At 37.8% G+C, this 7,223-nt stretch overlaps 1 pseudogene; it reads right to left on the reverse strand.

Moving 5' to 3' along the window:
- Positions 1-335: 335 nt before the first annotated feature.
- Positions 336-2,832, reverse strand: LOC141511632 (tetratricopeptide repeat protein 7B pseudogene; annotated as a pseudogene).
- Between the last annotated feature and the right edge of the window lie 4,391 nt (positions 2,833-7,223).

Raw genomic sequence — 7,223 nt, forward strand, 5'->3', positions numbered from 1 at the left:
ATTAGAATTGAAAACTACCATGAGGCAAATAAAAATAACAACACCCCCCCCCAAAAAAAAAACCACATGAATTGAGCATGATTTTAGTTGTGTTTGGTTTGTCATCTTGGTCAATCTAACATTCGTCCACAACCTCAGTGATTTATTAAATTCCTCTCCCTTGCTAAAACAATCAGGTAATTTCCTCTTCTATCCTATGAACCCCAATCTCCTCTGGGACTGAGGTTCCCTCCTACCCCCAACCACAGAGTGTGGTTATGCTGGCATCTGAGAAGTGTGTCCTTGGCCTCACCTCCAGATGTTGTGGTAGATCAGTCTCTTAGCTCAAGCTCCACTCAAAGCACTCTGGGAATGATGGTGAATGGGACAATGGGGCTGCTGGCTTCCAGCTCCAGAGCAGTCAGGAAGCACTCTATAGCAGCACTATCATTGCCCTGAGCCTGGAGGACCTCTCCAAGGCCATTCCAGACCTCATGGGCTGTTGAGTTCACCTGGACCGCATCACAGAGAATCTTCTCTGCTAAACTGTATTGGCCCAGCTGGTGAAGGATGAGAGCCAATCTCTGCATACTCTTCATATGAGTGGGACTGATGGATAAGGCTTCTTTATACCAACGTCTGGCTTCATCAATGTTTCCCTGGAGTTCAGAGACTTGGCCTCGCATGTAGAGGACATTGTGAGACATTGGAAAGAGGTTAGCTGCTTCCTGGGTACACACTGTTGCTTCTGCAGGTTTGCCGATTCCAATGTAGACTTCAGCTGCATGGAGCCAAATCTGGGCCAGTGTCATCCAGGGGTGTAAGGGCCCTTGCTTAGAGGCACTGCTCTGCAAAGATGAAGCCACTTCTGAAAGGGCCTGTTCCACTCTGGAGGCTGCTATGGAGGTGGCATGAACTGAACCTGTTTCAGGATCACTGAAGTCTGGTAGAGTGATTGTATTAAGCTGTCATCTGTCAGCAATGTTTCTATCTAAGAGACTGCTCCCTTGTCCAGAATCACTGGGATTAGTGAGGTTGTAGCAGGATTTCCATATTTGTAACATGTGCTTACAGGTAAGGAGGGCCTCATCTGGGCCCCGACAGAGAGACTCCAGTTTCATTTTAGAAAACAGTAATATAAAGTTTTCTGGGTATTCACTCAGAGCCATGTCAATAATGTTCAAAGCATCATGGTAATGTTTCTGAGCTGACAATAAGAGTGCAAGAAGATGCAAAGAGTTGGCATCATCCCCTTGGAGTTGAAGAGCTTGGCGAACATAGCCCAATGCTTCTGGTATCTGTCTAGATATGGCCAGCTGCAAAGCCAGATAAAAAGCTGCTAGGTGGTCCATAGGTGACAAACTGTGGGCCCTCTGAAAAGCAAGAAGAGCCTTTCTCTGCAGGACCTCCTGCATCCCTCGCAAAGATGCATCAGTGGCCTGCAGACTGTAAGTGAGTCCCAAAGCTAAGTAACCTTTGGCTTTGAACTCTGATGTTTTCTCTCCCATGCCAACTACATTTTTGGCAAAATTTTCAGCTTCTTCCAACCAATGAAGAGAACCCATACATAACTTTGCAGCCAGGAGAGGAATGGTAGCATCATCAGGTTTCAGACAGATACATTCTTTCAAGACCTTTACAACACAAGCAGATTTTCCTGCAGCCATCAATGACAATGCAAACTGGTACCAGAGATGGAACTCTTCAAATGCAAACTTCATAGCTCTTTCTAAACACTCTGACAACATTTCATATTGGCCTCTTCTTCCCAAAGCTATAGTCAATAGATCATAGACCACGGATGCACTTTGTAAGCTGATGATGCAGTCACTTTTGTGCTCTGGTATTCTGCTCAATACAGCATCCCAGTTTTCCATTGATTCACTGATCAGTAACAACAAAAGAGCTTCTTCAATATTTTCCTGGGGGCAAAAAAATGTTTTCTCCTGTGTATACTCGGGCTCTTCGGTGGAGAGAGTAGTTTTTCGTATTGGCTCCTTTCCTGAGGGTATCATCAAGAGGTGACTGGTATGAAGCATCCTCCAGAGGATTCCAGTAGCTCTGTTCACACACACCCCTTAACAAAATTTCTGCTAACTGCCTGGCTATTGTCATTCGCAGATTTTGTGTGGCTCTTGTTTCAACAGCTCTTAGAATCTCTCTAAATCTACCGACTCCTCTTGTCAAGTTCCCATTTTTGAAGTAAAGGACATGGGCTCTCTGTAATCCTGATTCTAGGAAAAAAACTAGTTCTTGATCATGGAGTGCGTGGCCAAGCTTAGGACTTCTATTTTGAATATTAGTAAGAAGTACCTTTTCTATCTCCTGGAGGTAAAGGAGGGCAATGTCCCCTGCCTTCTCATAGTAGGTAATAATGTCTTGTTCCCAGTCTACACGAAGATTACTAGTAGAAGAGGAAATTGGCAACTTCTATAAAGACCTTTGGTAGAAAGTGCTTCGGCAATCATTCGCAACCTATAAGGTGGAACTCCTGTCAGCGTCAAGTCCTCCAGACCCACCATATCATAAATGTTGAGTGCCATGATCAAATTGGATTCTTGTAAGAATTTTGACTTGAGATTCCCTCGATCTAATGCAGCAGTCAGGTGTTTCCGAATCTCTGTCAGCTTTGGCCTGGGACCCCGAGGACTGGTCCCCTGTTTAAATGGATTTTCTTTCAGGAACTGTTCTAGCCTGGATTCCCCAAGGAGTAGCCCAGCCATATATATCATCGTTGGCGATGAGCTTGGCCGACAGCTGCTTGCAGAGCTCGGGGATCCGCTCCCACTGGCACTTGGAGAGGCAGCGCTCGATCTCCGTCTCCAGCCGCGAGCCCGCCTTCTTGGTCGCCATGTCGGGCCTCGAGCCCCGGCCTGGCCCCGGCCCGGCCCCGCATGCCCCGCAGGCCCAGCCGCCACTGCCACGGGCTCCCTGCTCCGGCCTACAAAAGTTTACTGAAGAAAAGAACTCCCTAAAAAGGAGAAATGGTCAGAAACTAACTGAACTTCTTATAATTGATTAAATATACTTCTTAAAAATGGGAATTGGACAAGTGGAAGCTAGTGACTCCCTGGGACATCAAGAATCAATCAAACAAAATCAATAGTATAAAAAAGCAAAGAAAATGTGAAGTATCTTCTTGGATATCTAGATCATTGATGATCCAGAAGAGCTCATTTAAGAACTATTGAACTACCTAAAAACCATGAATAAAAAAAGGACCTGGACATCATACATCAAGATATTATCAAAGAAAACTAATATCCTAGAACCAGAGGGCAAACTTGACATTGAAAGAATCCACTGATCAACTCCCTAGAAGCATTATATCAAATTCCAAAATTCCCCTCAGAAAGGAGAAAATATAATCAAACAAAAAGAAACAATATAAATATTGGGGAGTCACAGTTAGGATCACACAGGATTTAGCAGCTTTAACATTAGAAGATCAGAAAATCTGGAAGGCAAAGGAGATAGAACTATAACCAAGAATTACCTACCCCCTTAAAACTGAGCAAATTCTGTCAGGGAAAAAAAAATAGTCATTCAATAAAATAGAAGACTTCCTTGAAAAACATAAAAAGGCTATAAAAGAAAGAGAAAACATAAGGGATTCAATAAGACCAAATTATTTACATCCCTAGACAGGAAAATGATACTTGCAGTTCTTTAGAATTATATTACTATTAATGAAGTTAGAAGGAGTATACATAGCCAGAGAATAAGGCTGTAAGGTGACTCTGAGGGGACAATATTTTAAAAAGGGGGGTGAAAAAGAGGTTTATATTGGGTGCAGAAGGAAGAGATGGGGTAGAATGGGTTAAATTATCTCCCATGAAGATGTGCAAAAAGTCAATTCAATGTAGGGGAAGATGAGATAATGGGTGGTGGGCATTGGCTCAAAGAGAGAATAATAATAGTTAGGAATAGAAATCTATCTTATCCTGCAGGAAAGTAGGAGAGAAGGGGATCAAGTTCCAGGGACTGACAACAGGACAGCAGATTGGGGAAAGTAGATGGCAGAGTGGATTAACTCTGACAAGATGTCAAATATGTCTACAAAAAATACATTTGAAGGAGATACACAGAGAATAAAGTTAAAAGACTAGAATGGATTATGCTTTAGCTGAAGGGGAAAATAGCAGGGATAGCAAACATGATTTCAGATAAAGCAAAAGCAAAAAAAAGCGGGGGAGAGGTCTAATTAAAAGAGATAAGGAAAGAAACTGTATCTTCCTAGAAGGTACCATAGACAATGAAGTGCTAAACATTCATCAAATGGCAGAAATTTCAAATTCTTTTTTAAAAATTTATTGTTTCTTACTTAGAAGTGTGACCTTGGGCAAGTAACAACCCCATTGCCTTGCAAAAATAAAAAAAGTTATTTATTATAAATCAATATGTCAGCTATATTTAACATATTGTATAATGAATCATGTAGTATATTAAGTCACATTATATTACATAAATATATTGTATTTAATAACATAACAAAATAAAAGCATGATATGACACAAACATACTTTAATGTAATATAATTTATATATTATCCATAATCCATAATCTAGAGTTTTAAAATATCAATATGATATCAAAATATTACAGGATTTAGAGTTGGAAGGAACCTCATGTGGTAATTGAATCCAACTCATAACTGAAAAAGAATTTCCTTCAATTCATAGGAAATATTTCCTGTTTTTTTTGTCAAAATCTTCCTTTTTCCCACTTTTCATCATTTCTTCTAAATGGGTATACAAATTCTTAAAGAAGTTAAGTGAGTTATCAGGAGGAAATAGATAGCAAAACTATACTGGTGGGGGACTTCAACTTGCTCCTCTCGGATCTAGATAAATCTAACCACAAAACAGATAAGAAAGAAGATAAGAAGTAGACAGAATTTTAGAAAAGTTAGATATGACATATCTCAGGAGAAAATGAAACAAAGATAGAAAAGTATATACCTTTTTCTTAGCAATAAATGATACCTACACAAAAATTATCCATATACTAGGGCACACAAATTTCTAAATCAAATGTTGAAAGATATAAATATAAATGCAGCCTTTCCAGATCATAATACAATAAAAATTACATTCAATAGAAGGTAAGGGAAAGATTAAAAATCAATTGGAGGGGCTAGGTGGCACAGTGGATAGAGCACTGGCCCTGGAGTCAGGGAGTTCAAATCCAGCCTCAGACACTTAATAATTACCTAGCTATGTGGCCTTGAGCAAGCCACTTAACCCCATTTGCCTTGCAAAAACCTAAATAAAAAATCAATTGGAAACTAAATAATTTAATCCTAGAGGATAAATGAGACAAATAACAAATCATAGACAAAATCAATAATTTCATTAAAGAGAATGACAATGAGACAGCATACCAAAATTTATAGCATACAGTCAAAGCAGTACTTAGGGGAAATATTGTTACTCTAAACTCTTAGGTCAATAAAATTGAGAATAAACAGAACAATGACTTGGGCATGCAACTTATAAAACTAGAAAAAGAACAAATTAAAAATCCCCCATTAAGCATCAAATTGGAAAGTAAAAATAACCTAGAGCTAGTAAATAAAACTAGGAACTGTTTTCATAAAAAAACCAATAAGATAGATAAACTACTGGTTAATTAGATTTAGAATAAAAGAAAGAAAACTTTTCAAAAATGAAAAGGGTGAATTCATCAATGAAGAGGAAATGAAAGCAATCATTAGGAACTATTTTGCCCAATTATATGTCAATAAATCTGACATTCTAAGTAAATTTGATGAATACTTATAAAAATATAAAATACCCAGATTAACAGAAGAAATAAAATGCTTAAATAATTCCATTTTAGAAAAGGAAATTGGACAAGCCATCAATGAGCATTGGGTTCACAAGTCAATTCTACCAAACATGTAAAGAGCAATTAATTCCAATACTAAGAAAACTATTTGGAAAAAAAGACAAAGGAGTCCAACTAAATTCTTTTTATGACAAAAAATCTGGTACTAATTAGCCAGGAAAAGCTAAAATAAAGAAACCCTGGATCAATTTCTAATAATACAAGCATTTTAAATAAAACACTAGCAAGGAAATTACAGCAAAATATCACAAAGGCCGTACTTTATGATCAGATGGAATTTATACCAGATATTGAGGAAAATCATCAGTATAATTGGCCATAACAATAACAAAATTAACTACATGTGATTATCTCAAAAAAATGCAGAAAAACTTTTGACTGAACATGGTACCCATTCCTACTATTAAAATACTAGCAAGCATAGGAATAAATGGAGCTTTCCCTAAAATAATTAATACTATCTATCTAAAGCCAACAGAAAATATTATCCATAATGGACATAAGTTAGAAGCTTTCCCAATAAGATCAGGGATGAAGCAAGGATGCCCCTAATCACCCTAATTTTTCAATCTTTTACTAGAAATGTTAGCTATAAAGAGAAGAAAAAGAACTCAATGGAATTAGAATAGGCAATGAGGAAGCAAAACTAGCCTAGAGAATTAACTAAAAATTTGCTTTGAAATAATTAACAGCTTTACAAAGCTAAGCAGCAAAAGAAAAATTCCATGTAAAAATAGTTGTAGATAACATACAATATTTGAGAGTCTACTTGCCAAGACAAACCTGGAAACTATATTGGGAAAATATTGATTGTTCATGGGTAAACCAAGTTCAATATAATAAAAATGACAATTCTGCCTAAATTAATATACCCATTCAGTGCCATGCCAATCAAGCTACTAAAAAATTATTTATCGAGTTAGGAAAAAATAACAAAACTCATCTAGAAGAACAAAAAGTTGAAAATTTTTTTTAGGTTTTTGCTAGCAGTGGGGTTAAGTGGTTTGCCCAAGGCCACACAGCTAGGTAATTATTAAGTGTCTGAGACCAGATTTGAACCCAAGTACTCCTGACTCCAGGGCCCGTACTTTATCCACTGCGCCACGTAGCTGCCCCAAAAGTTGAAAATATTAAGAGAATTAATGAAAAAAATATGCAGTGGGGCTGAGTTAATTTTACCAGATCTCAGACTATATTATAAAGTGATGATCATAAAACTTATTTGATACTATCTAGGAAATAAAGTGGTGGATCAATGGAATTGAACACAATACATTATAGTAAATAACCATTCAAATGTGGTGTTTGATAAACCCACAGACCCCAGTTTCTGGGATAAGAACTCATTATTTAACAAAAACTGCCGAGGAAAACTGGAAAACATATGACAGAAA

This window comes from Macrotis lagotis, chromosome 2, assembly GCF_037893015.1.
Source record: "Macrotis lagotis isolate mMagLag1 chromosome 2, bilby.v1.9.chrom.fasta, whole genome shotgun sequence".
Lineage (NCBI taxonomy): Eukaryota > Metazoa > Chordata > Mammalia > Peramelemorphia > Peramelidae > Macrotis > Macrotis lagotis.